A 13378-nucleotide genomic window follows, 5' to 3' on the forward strand; every position below is an offset into this window, starting at 1 on the left:
TTATGTAACTGTTATGGTTTTAAAACAAAAACCGAATAAAGTTTTTTCTGACTGATATATATATGTATGTGTATGTATATATATATATATATATATATATATATATGTATGTGTATGTATATATATATATATATATGTATGTGTATATATATATGTATATATATATATATGTGTATGTGTATATATACATATATGTATGTGTATGTGTATATATGTATATGTATGTATATAAATGTATATTTATGTATGTATATATATGTATATATATGTCTATGTATGTCCACACAGCAGTTCAAGTTTCCCAAGCCGTTCAGCGCTCATTGTGTGTGCGTCTCCCTACGGCAGAACCACAGCGTTACGTATTCAAACACTTCTTTTCGTTTCCACAAAAGAATTTGGGCGCACTCCTTCTGGATTTCCACAATAGTATTTTATTGCGATCTTAATTGCATTTCATGCAATTAAGATCGCAATAAAATACTATTGTGGAAATCCAGAAGGAGTGCGCCCAAATTCTTGCAATTAAGATCGCAATAAAATCCTATTGTGGAAATCCTGAATGAGTGCGCCCAAATTCTTTTGTGGAAACGAAAAGAAGTGTTTGAATATGTATATATATGTATGTATATATGTATGTATGTATATATATGTATGTATATGTATATGTATGTATATATATATGTATATATATATATATATTCACTGAAAAAAACATAGGTTTTACACACGTTATAGTTAGGAAGTAGCATTTAAAAAACCTATGTCGTGAGTGATGTAATATGTGACGTCATCACCAGTGCATTGCACGCGCAAGTTATAGTGAGTCCAACTAACTATAACGTGGGAATTTCAATGGTTTTATGCGAGTAAAATTTCCAGCTAACTATAACTGGTGTGAAACCTATGGTTTTTTCAGTGAATTTCATAGGTTTTTTAAATGCTACTTCCTAACTATAATGTGTGTAAAACCTATGGTTTTTTCAGTGAATTTCATAGGTTTTTTAAATGCTACTTCCTAACTATAACGTGTGTAAAACCTATGGTTTTTTCAGTGAATTTCATAGGTTTTTTAAAGGCAATTTTCTAACTATAAGCTGTTTATAAATTATATTTTTTCATTATATTTCATTGTTTTTATTAATTGCGAAATATAAAATATTTTTTTAATGTATTCTATAGTTTTATTTTAGATTTTCGAGAAATGTTTTCATAGTATTACAAACTTTTCTTCACTGTTAGAATTGCTTAGGGACTCCTTGTAAGTCTCAAAAGCTTTACAAACTGTTTACCTTACCTTCATTTTACCGTTTTCAGACTTGTCACTAAATGTTCAAAAACGTACTGTGGTGCGCGACCGAGTGCGCGCACCCCGGTATTTTGAAACAATAAAAAAGGTTTGATACTTTATCGGCATTGTTCTTGTGACCCCATGTGAAGGTATTTAACATTTGAGAATGTATACCTTTCCTCCTTTTCACATTTTAAAACTTCATTACATTAGACCGATACTTCTAATTCACGTACGTGTCCGGATTCCGTCACCGCGTATACGTCCTAATACGCGCATATAAAATCATGTGACTTGAAAAGAACACTTCCTATTGGTTCATAGTAGTTTCTATTCTGCAATTTTCCAGAAACCACCAACTTCCCTCACTATCTATTTGGCGCTGAAGAGAGAACAACCTTTTTCATCTTTCCGGAGACTTTAGTGAAATGGCGGCCGCACGCAATTCTTCTTCGGAATCCGAAGAAAATGTTCATCTTCCTTTAAAAAAAAAAAGGAATCTTTTATTTGGCAATTTTTTACCTTTCCTGAGGGGCAAAAAAAAGTAAATGCTCCGAAAGTAACATGCACAATTTGTGGCTCCGTACTTTCAAGAGGAAATCCAACCAAAAAATATTCCTTTTCAATTCATACTATGAAGAGGCATATGAGCCAAGTCCACCCTGTGCAATATGCACAGGTAGCAACAAGAGCTCTGGCCACAGAACTGCCACCATCTGAGGCCAGTACTTCATCGACCAGGCGACCTACATCTCCATCGACTGAACATATGGAGTTGAAACCATTTATGTCAAAAGTGCATATAAAATGCAACAAGTGCAAAGGATTGATTGTATACGGGGAGCAGAGCCTCATTCTTATTGAAAAAAGATTTCATGACCATAAAAGATTCGAATGCATCTAATTTTTTAACAACTTCAAATGTTCATGTTTTAAAGTTCAAAAATTTGGTTCCAGTTTTACAAATTATAAAGAATAAAAAACTTTAAAAAAAAAAAAAACTTCACAAAAAACAGTTCTTTTCAGAACTACCTCATTGTACCAAAAAGAGCTCTATTAATAAGCTAAAGTATCGCCGCATTTTCAGAACAATAATAAAAGAATGCAGCAATACATAGGGCATATTATGAAGAAGACGTGATCATTTCACGTCGGTTTTATTGGCATAACGCAGTAACAAAAGCGCCGATAATCGCCTTCCTAATATGAGTCATATTCTCATGCATGGACGATACAATATCGCCGTTTCTATCGGCAAGAAACTGCCGATAAAGCGGCGATAATGGACTTGATGATATGCTGTATGAAATTCCTATCGTAGCCCATACTACATGTTTTCGCATCTCACATGGGCTTTGATAGGATTTCCATAGGGCATATTATGAAACCCATTATCGCCACTTTATTGCCAATTTCCTGTCGATGGAAGCGGCGAAAATATATCGACCGTCCTTTATTATATGTCCCTTTGTTTTTCAAAATTCAAATTGAAACGTATGTTATATGCCTTTATATCTAACATTACGTTCGACTGCAATTTATAAAGCATATTATGGACGCCGTTTTTGGCGCTATATCGGCAACTTCCTGCCGTTTAAGGCGGCGATAAAAAATGTTGAATCTTTGTAAATGTTCTTGAACATCTTTATGAGAACGTCATAACACCGCCTGCGCTAAAAGCAATTTGCATGTTTGCCACACACACAGTTAATGACATGCATAGTAGGCATATGTTAAACTACAAGCAAAATCTGTTTAAAGGCGAAAATACTATCTCGTACACGGCGGCTTTTAGAAAAACAGTTTAAATAAACTTGTTTATCGTACGAGTTCCACGAGCAGCTTTGATGAAGCATTTGGCAGCGTTAACGTGGAGGTGTGGAAAATAAAACTAAATCAACCCCCTCTCTTACTTACAAAGCACACATTAGTGCATAAAAACAACGCGTGTTTTCACGCGGTAATGTCAACTGCCGCAGGCTGTCACAGGGGTACTATCACATATGTATTCAAATTATGTTCAGACTGCCTCTTTTGTAATTCTCTGCTAACATGCACTCTGATCACTAGAAGTGAAATCATAGTCCTTCTTCTATTTTCATTTAATGTCCCGTTTTTTACGTTTAGAAATCTAGTAACCGTAAACAACTAGCAAAAATTATCACTATGTTGGCTTACTTCCAATATTTTTTCGTAGACCAGCGGCCAATTTTAACGCTTAGGAGTGATAGAATTATCAAAGTTTAATTCTAAAACTAGTGATTCCGAAACTGTACACCGCGGCTCCCCAGTCCGCCGTAATGAGGTACCAAGGGCACGGAGCACACTAGGTTGCCTAATCGTCTGTAAATTCCACAGACGTCACTACCCTGTTATGTGTAACTGTATCCATCTCAGAGAGCTGCGCGCTCCTCCCCTGTGATAACGCTGACAGACCCTGCTGAAACGGCCTTGAATTGTACTGCAGCAGGAGCACCCAACCCGCCCATTGGAATTCTCAAAGGAGCTTCCTGCCTCAATGAACAGAAGACATTGTCTTACATAAAAAAAGTAAAATCACCAGCATGGCATATTATGAAACAGTTTCTTTACAAAAGGCTATGAAAGAAAATTAAGAAATCAGATTAACGTTCTTTCATTGTCTCATGAATTTTAAACAGCAGTATTTTCATTAACATATTCAACAATACCATGGTTACTGCTTTTGTACTTAAAGGAAGTAGCACCTATTTTCAAAGCCAATAGTCTTTGCTTATTGTTTGTGTGTAGGTATTTGCTGCTCTACATATCTGCATGCAATCAGACATACAACATACCTCCAGTCGAGCACCACACTATACTACACGCATATTTGTAGTTTAGGTGCTTTAATCTGCCCACAGAATAACATTCAACACCTCCTTTGAAAAGACTCCTCCCTTTTTTAAACACTGCTTAAAGTCAGAGGCGGATTGGCAAGGCTGACATTCGGGCATGGGCCGAAGTGCCGATGCCTCAGTGCCCTCTGTGGGCCATTTTTTTCTCCCCTGTCCCAAACCACAGAGAGTGGACTTGGAAAGGGGAGAAAAAAAAAAACGTCCCACAGAGTGCACGGAGACAGAAAGAGAAAATGAAAGCAGCCTCGCTGTGCGGCCGGACACCCCTGGCCTGCCAAGCAATGAAGCTAAGGCTCGGCTGGGGAGGGGTGATTGTTTGCAAGAATCGGCCTCCCTGGGGGCCAGGTGTTTCTCAGGCCTTTGAGCCGTTTTCACCTCGGCCCGCCTGGGCCCCATGCAGCCCATGCAGCAAGTATCTAAAGCAAACAAAAGTGAGAGGTAGCATACAGTGTGATACCACAGAAAAGTGACGTGTGCAAGTTACAAAAGAGTAGCATACACAGGTACAACAGTAATACTACAGTAAATGGTAAACACTCAAACTGCCAGAACACACTGGGAGTACACTTCCCATGCACCAGCTTCACCTCAACCTCCCCCTGGTTACCTGGCTGTGTTTTGTGCTCCCCTGCCAGGACATTTTCCCGAGGCCTGGAGGGCTGATTAATTTACTAATTGCAGGGGCCTTACCTCTGTTCAAGTGCTCCTGAGCTGAAGGCCTGTGAAGGACTAAGGTTACTAATAGCAGCGGCTTTGCTGCTTTTCAGGTGCTCCTGTGCTGGAGGGCTGGAATAATTTTGTGACAGAAAGGGACCTTGCTATTTTTTTTAGTTGCTCAGCATGTACGCCATTGGCACCTTGGCCCTGTGCCTGTGCAAGAACAGTATCCTCCCACTTTCATTTCTTGTATGTGCAAATGGTGTTTTATGAAAGGGCACGCCCCTTGAATGTGAGCCACACCCATTCAATATGGGCCACGCGTCTTGAATGTGGGCCACTTTTTTCATCAGTGCCGGGCCGAATTGTGATCCCAATCCGACCCTGCTTAAAGCCACGGAAAGAACAACATTTAAAGGTAACCTCACATGCTGTTACTGAACATCATGTATAACTGATAACTTCTACGTTTTCAGTCTGCCTACGTAAGGAGATATTGTAAACTCTCACCCACCGCACCCCACCCTTTGCTGTAGGTTGTTCTTTACAAGCCTCTTCTTCCTACAACTCTACAGAGAAAGAGTCAGGTCATAAATTACAATGGTGGGTGAGCAAATAAGTTTGGAATGTCTAAATGACTAGATCGATTAGTGAAAGGATGAATGAAAAGAGAATAGTTATATAATCACAGAAAACATGGATGAATTAATGAATGAGAGCAAGTATAGATGTCAGAAAAGATAAATTGATGTATGTATGCCTGAAAGGCTGCTTGAATGGCTAGAAGGAAGGATAGATATGTTAAAGGATGGATGCATGAGTAAAAGAGCACGTGATGCATCAGTAATTTAGTGAATGGATGTTTCAAAGGATACATAGATAAATAATTGAAAGTGTAGATGATGGTCAAATAAATGCGTGGATAGATAAATTGATATGTGAAAAGGTGAAAGAATGGTTAACTGAAAGGGTGATTACAAAGATTAATTAGTAAACAACAGGGGGTATATGGACAAAAACATGAATACATCAGTAAAGTAAAAGGGTGGATAGTTAAGAGAACGGATGACTGGATCAGTGAACAAATGATTGAATGAGTGATAGAAAGTGTCCCAATTAATTTAAGAAAGGTAACAGGACGTACATACCACCTACCAACCGTTAGATAAAATGGTGTGTAACCACTGTAAACTGCTGAGTAGGTCAAGAAACCCACAGGTGAACATTCTATGCGAACCACTATCCTAAGTGAAAAAAAATCTGTCCAAATAAATAAATATTATTGTGAAGTCAACAATATTCATCCATTACAAAGCTGTTTGTCTTAGTCAAGTTATAAACCGACCATTAAATGATATACCTAAGAACTACTCAGGGGCAGCTATTCGATTTTGTAAATTTTCGAATATGGCACAAATATGTTCCAAAGTGGGTAAAAACAGATAGCAATGTTAGAAACTGTTTCCAATCACTAACAACATGCAATGTTAACTTTGTATGTCAATTATATTAAATTTCACAGACAAACAAAGCAAATCCCAATATAGTTATTATCTGTTATTAGTTATCACTAACTGGTGTTAGCGTCTGCTACATACTAGAGAGACAATTTTATCTGCACTATAATGCCTTTTAAAATCAAAAATGCAGAATAAAACTCCCTTGATAATATGCTCAAAAGTTCTGTAACACATATCATTTACCTGCAATATTTTCACACATCCACATTAGTGAACTGACAGACTGAAATGTTGCTGATTTCTTATATTAATTTTTAAGAGGCTCCTTGTGACCGTGCAGCCAATCCTCCATGGAAATGCTCACATAAAACACAACACTAGTATGACCAGGATACTCAAAGAAATAACACAGGGTTGAAAAAGTGTTTTTATTATTTATACTTACCAAAGAAATAGTAATAAAGAAAAACTTTAAATATTTGAAAAACATGCTATCTGTGAAAGAAAAGTAAAAATATGGTTATAGTGTTATTTCATAAAACAAAACAAAGTAGAAGTGATTGAAGCAGAAAGTGAAAGAAAAGAAGACTGAGGGACAGAAAGAGACCGAGACAGAATATTTTGAAAGAAATAAAAGCACTCAAAGAATGACTGTCTAAAGGAAAGTGAAGTGACAGACAAAATGACAGTATGATCAGTGATAATACACGAAACAAACAGTCTATCAAATAAACAGACTAAGAGTACCTAAATGTCTTAAAGAACTAGATAAAATGTAGAAAGAATACTAAGAGAAAAAGAGTCAAAAAGGTAGAGTAACAGAACATGAATGGAATACAAACAGACATGGAGTATAAGAGAGACAGATAGACAGAAATGAAGTAGGGTGAGAAAACTAAACTATAGATTTTAGATTGGAAATTGAACATAAATAAAGGAAACAAAGTAAAGGAACAAATTGTAAGGTACAGTAAGACAAAGAAGTTAAGATTCAGGAAACAAAGGTGATAATGGATCAATAAAGGTGACTCTCTACAAAGCAACGTAAGTAAGAAACTGAAGAGTAAGAAAGACTGAATAGAATACTAACAAAAAAGATCTAAAAGTAAAAGCATGAGTTAAAGAGAATAACCATATCTAAACACCATTAACAAAGGAAGAGGATGAAAAAAATAAGGATAAGAGACAGATACACGAAACACTCAGATATGATTAATTGTTCTTACCTTAAAAATGTAATATCTGTGGAAGACAATAAAGAAATCTGTTATAATACATACTTCTAAATCCAATGTAACAAAATAACTTTTTTTTTTGTAAACTCTTTATTCGTGACTGTTACAGGATGACATACATTTCTACATATTTTCTTATCATCGCACACATCAGTCTTTTCCATTTTCTTAACCATTAATTTTTGGGAGCATAACATATCAATTAGGAGTTGCTTGTTATAACATTCCCCGGATGTGTCCCATTTATGTTCTGTAACCTCCATAATCATGTCTTCCATAAGTGTCATACCCCAACTGTCCCCCCTCCCCGTCCGCCCATCCCCTGTCTCCTGGTCGTTCACACTTGTACACTCCACATCCCGGGCCAAGGTGTCTCTGTCTATCTGGAAGTTAATAAAAGTTCTAGGGCTGGTCTACCCCCTGTGAGTCGCACCGGTGCCCGTGAGCTTCGGTCCCCACCCGCTACTCATGTGATTTCACCCCACCGGGTCTCCTGTGCTGTCCAGGTCTGCCTCTTCCAGGTCTATCAACATTAAGTCCCATTCCTGTGCTATAGGATATTTGCGAAGGCCCTTGCTCTCCTCGTCCCGCAGTGCCGCGGCTTCTGCGTTGCCCCATTTCAGCAAGTCGCTTCGCCACATTTCTATCTGCGGGGCCCTGGGCGATTTCCACCTCATAGTGAGCACCCTAATCGCCAACACCAGTGCCAAATCCATAAATTTCAATTGTGCCTTGCCGGTCTTGGACCGCTTTCTGTTCCCTAGTAGGCAGGGTAATGCTCCCTCAGGGATCCGGAGTGTTGTTATGGAGAGCAGCGTGTGTTTGATCATTCCCCAGTAAGTATGTAACTTCGGGCATGTCCACAGCATGTGGAGAATATGTGCCTCGTCTTGGTGACATCTCGGGCAGCAGTGTGCACTGGCAGGGAACATCCTATGTAGTCTCTGGGGTGTAAGGTAAGCTCTATGGAGAATCATGGCCTGTATGAACTGAAACTTAACATTCCTAGATACCCTTCTATGATGGCCTAGAATAACTTTCCACTCCCCGTCCGTTATGTGTTCACCCGAGTCCGTAATCCAGGTCTCCCTGAGTGTAGTGATCGGTGAAGGTACATGTTCCCTGATACCAACATACAGCCATTTCACCAGGTGTCCCCCCGTGCCCATATAATACAAGAGGTGTACCAATTCATGTTGTTCTGGTTTCGTACGTTGTGGGGCCCAAGCCCGCCGCACGTAGTGCGTCACCGAGGCGTGTAAGAGGTATAAGCGTGGAGGCGCTCCCGTGGCTTGCACAAACGAGGTGTGGTCCAGCATGGTGTCGTCGCCGAACAGGTCTCCCACCCTGTCCACCCCAGTCTCCGTCCAGGAGCTTAGTCTGCGCTGTGTCAGAGTCCCCTGTGGTGTCGGGAGTCCCAGTAGAGGTAGATTGTCCGCGTATGGAGGGGCCCCAGTCGAGTATGTCAGTGCTTTCTTCCAGCAAGTCAGGGCCACATACAGGAGGGGGTGGCAGTCTCTGGGGATCCTAGCATTGGGCAAGAGGAGAGAGTGTAGGTCTCCACGCGCTAATTTGTCCGTCGTGTAAGCGATCTCATGCAAGTCCCTGCCCGCCACCCATCGGGCCAACCATTGGAGCTGGCTAACGTAGTAGTAACTTCGTAGGTCTGGCACTCCCAGGCCGCCCCGTCTGGTGTTCAGTTGCAGTTTTTTAAGACTGATCCGTCGCCTCCCCGAACCCCATATAAGGTTGACCAGTAGTGTATTTAGTGTGGTGAAAATCTGGCGCAGGAGCATGACCGGCAGGTTTACAAAATAATACAATATGCGGGGGAGCATGACCATCTTCGAGACCGCCACTCGTCCCATTACTGATAGGGGTAGGGACGTCCAGAAGCCTATGCTACCTCGTAGGCCAGTAATGGCCTTCCGGATATTACCGTCAATCTGGGCCTCCGGGGCTCGGTAGACCTGTATTCCGAGATATTTAAACGTGGTCGGCGCCACTTGGATTTCATAGGCCCCGAACTGTATGTGGGGGGGCCACTGGCCATCTCGGAAGAAGATATGATCTCAAAGCGTCTGAAAATAGTCGCCAGGGCCGAGTGGTCCCCTTGCAGGTTCCGGAGAAACACCAAAATGTCGTCGGCATATATTGAGACCATGTGGTTGGTGCCTTCCACCGGTATGCCTTTCTCCGCAGCTCTATTGCGAAGCGCAATAGCCAGGGGTTCCAGCGTCAGCACAAACAGTAGTGGCGACAGTGGGCAGCCCTGTCGGGTGCCCCTATGGACTTCATAACTGTCCGATGTGTGTCTTCCCGTGCGTGCCCTAGCCATCGGACCTGTGTACAGTAGGCGGATCCATTTTATAAGGGCTTCCGGGAAACCAAAGCGAAGCAGGACTTCGAACATGAAGTCCCACGTCAGGGAATCAAACGCCTGACGGAGGTCTAGGGCTATACAGCCAGCGTTTGGTAAATTGTGGGGTGTAGTTGTCATGAGGGCGTGGAGTCGCCTCGTATTCTGGGAGGTACACCTCTCTGGGAGGAAGCCACATTGGTCAGTATGAATCAGGCCAGGGAGGTGGTGTTGGATCCGCATGGCAATAGCCTTACTGAGGATCTTATACTCCGTGGAGAGCATGGAGAGGGGCCTGTAGTTACCTACATCTTGAGTGTCCCTACCGGGTTTCGTGATAGAAATCACCAAGGCCTGCATGGTGGTAGCCGGGAGATGGCCAGCCTCGTACGCGGTGTTGAATATTTTCTCCAGGACGGGGGCCAGTACATCCTCATATGTTTGATAAAACTCCCCTGGTAGGCCATCCATGCCGGGGGTTTTACCTCGGTTAAGCGAATGGATTGCTATCTTTATTTCCTGCTGCGTTATAGGTCCGGCTAGAGCCGTCTGGATTCCCGGGGCCAGCACTGGGAGCGTTAGTTCTTCTAGGAATGCCGTCATTTCGTCCCTGGCATCTACAGAGGGGGGAGCATACAGGTTCTCCAGGTGAGTCTTAAATACAGTGTTAATGCCCAGTTGAGTGTGCACCTGTTCGTCCGCTGCGTTCCGGATAGACGTTATTGTAGGGCTCTCAGGGGCATCCCGGACCAGCCGGGCAAGCAGAGCACCGGATCTGTCCGCCTCCGTCTGTTGGCGTTTCAAATAGGCCCCATAGTCTATCACTCTCAGGGTCTCTAGTAAATCAGCATGTTCGATATTACACTGCTGTAGATCAGCTTTTCGGCCAGGGTCCTGCCCTACCACATTTTCAAGGTCGCGCAAGCGCTGTTCCACATCGCATAGTTTCCCATGGATCTCCTGTCTGGCTCCCACCAGGCGGCCTATAGCAGCCCCCCGTATTACAGTTTTCATAGCATCCCATACCACTAGGTTCGAGGACGCAGAGTCCCAGTTTGTATCAAAGTAACCAGTTAAGGCGTCAGCTATATGTGATCGAAACGGGCCATCCGCGAGTAGTGCGGGGTTAAGCCTCCAGGTAGGGACTGGTGAGGGCACTCTACCCCAGTGTAGGTCAAGCGCTAGCGGGCAGTGGTCTGAGAACGTTTTAGCAAGGTAATCTGAGGTGGCGCATCTAGTCGCGACAGAGTTGGAGCACACAAACCTATCCAGTCTGGTATGCAGGTTATGTACAGGGGAGTAGCATGAGTATTCTTTGTGTGTCGGGTGCAGTGAGCGCCAGATGTCAGTCAGCCCCCAACCCTGGAGCCATGTCCCAAACAATTCTGACAGTTTATGTATTCCCGCCGCCTGAAGGGGGGTGTGTGATCTGTCAAGCGTCACATCTAAGATCATGTTCCAGTCACCTCCCAAGATCCAGGGGACGTCCATCCAGTCCGCCAACGCCCGGCCCACTGTAGCGAGGAACCTATCTTGGTCAAAATTCGGGGCATAGATGCTGCCCAGTACTACCACCTCCCCGTCCAGGGTGCCCCTCACTAACACATAGCGCTCTTGGTCGTCAGTCCGTCTCTCTAGTTCCACAAATGGGGTACCGTGGCGTACCCATATCGTGGCTCCCCTAGAGAAAGCAGAGTATGTTGTAGAGAATATAGTACCCCTCCATTTTCTCCGTAGTAGGAGTGCCTCGGAGTGTGTCATGTGTGACTCCTGTAGGAACACTATATGTGCCTTTTGTCGTAGCAAGAAAGCATGCACTCTGTGTTTCTTCTGCACTGCCCCCAGCCCTCTCACATTCCAGGTGACCAGCCTATACTTTCCTTGTACGTCAGCCATAACCCCGTGTAGGTGTCGCAAGGAGTGTTCCCATATGTCCTAGTGAGTTATGCATTCGTGTCAACCAGGAGACAGTTCCCTCCCTATCCCAAACCCCAACTGTGGAGGCGCAGCCTCTAAACTCCGCTGTGCCGAACCATAAACCTTGGAACGTAATTGAACAGGTAACGTTGCATACGCTAGTGGGGGGTCGGCCAAGCACTTGCCGTGTCCATAGTGCCATGCTTGGTGAAGTCGCCAGCTCAACGGCGCCACCGGGAGAGTTCTTTCGGGATTGTGCGGTATATGTAGCCACGTCTAGTGGAGGGGGGGGAAGCAGAGGGGCAGGGGAGGGGAGGGGAGGGGGAAACAAGGGTGGCCCCATACGGATACAGTCAGCAAACTGTGGCTATGTGCCGTAGGAGCACAGGGGGCGCAGGAAACACATCCCGCAATCCCCGCATCTAAGTCTTCCTCCCCACCCGAGGTCAGGCCACGTAGAGCTCCCCAGCAGATAAGGGCCGCATATACCCCCTAAGCAAGCACAGTTCCCCCCCTCCCTCACCCCCGCCGCCCCCTTAGTTCACACAGAAAAGGATATCGTGTTGTACTCAAGCTTCAAGTCTGATCCATAGGAGGTATTACTCTTGAGCATTGTCTATAAGTTCGTCCGCGGCTCTAGACGTCACCGTCGGGAATAGGATCATACTGTTGTCCGAGTCCGAGTGGACTGTGCTATCTTCAGTGTCCGTGTGAATTGTCTATCGGTCGTCTCTGAAGGAGCCCACCGCTGCTACTGCATCCACCTGTCCCTGCTTTTGTTGCTGGGCGGTAGGTTTGCGCTGCTTCGGGTGATTGCGTCGGGCGCCGTTCCCGTTCTCCCCCTGAGTCGGGCTTTCTTTAGACCCATTGTCTGTGGAGTCCTGCGTCGTAACAAAATAACTTAAACAACATATTTACTGGTTTATTTTTGCTGTCCTCAGATAAATTGATTTTCACTATAAACAGTGATTTCAATAGTAATCATCATGTGACAGCGGGGAAAAAACCCCACAATCAAAATGATTGTATTTAAAAAACCCGTACAAGATCTCTATACATACTATAAATACCTAGAAAAAAACATGTATTAAATGTTTTTCTCTAATTCGCAATTTCTTGAGTAAGCACAGCACATATTCCACAATTATAAACTAACTAAAGTATACCAGTTACTTTTAAATACCGCTCCACAAATAACCGTGCAACTATGTTCTTAAAACATTTATCTCAAGTCAACATTTTGATATCTCATTTTTTTCCGCATGGCCAAATACTATGAGATAAGTTGTTATTTTTTGAGTACCTCTCAACAAACTCGCGAGTAAGTATGTTCTAGAAACATTTATCTCAAGTCCACATTTAGATATCTCATACATTTCCGCAAGGCCAAATGGTATGAGTTAATTTGTTTTTTTTGAGTACCTCTCAAGAAACTTCCAAGTAAGTATACTCTAAAAACATTTATCTTAAGTCAACATTTTCATATCTCATTGTTTTCCGCGTGGCTAAATAGTATAAGTTAATTCCAACATGTCCTGTAGCAGAAACATTAAGGAAACCTTACCTGATGCTATCACTTTAGCACA

The 13378-nt window shown here is 42.8% G+C and overlaps 1 long non-coding RNA gene across 2 annotated transcripts in view; it reads right to left on the minus strand.

Annotated features, from left to right (window-relative positions):
* Window positions 1–12332: 12332 nt before the first annotated feature.
* Window positions 12333–13378, minus strand: part of LOC144825036 (uncharacterized) — a 112122-nt gene continuing 111076 nt past the window's right edge. Inside the window, exon 5 of one of the 2 annotated variants that reach the window (XR_013609248.1) lies at window positions 12333–12673. This is a non-coding gene — a long non-coding RNA (uncharacterized LOC144825036). Of the gene's footprint in view, window positions 12693–13378 lie in introns of both variants that reach the window. The other variant, XR_013609249.1, reaches the window with a different exon arrangement.

The sequence above is a fragment of the Lissotriton helveticus genome, chromosome 3_1 (assembly GCF_964261635.1).
Source record: "Lissotriton helveticus chromosome 3_1, aLisHel1.1, whole genome shotgun sequence".
NCBI classification, from domain to species: domain Eukaryota; kingdom Metazoa; phylum Chordata; class Amphibia; order Caudata; family Salamandridae; genus Lissotriton; species Lissotriton helveticus.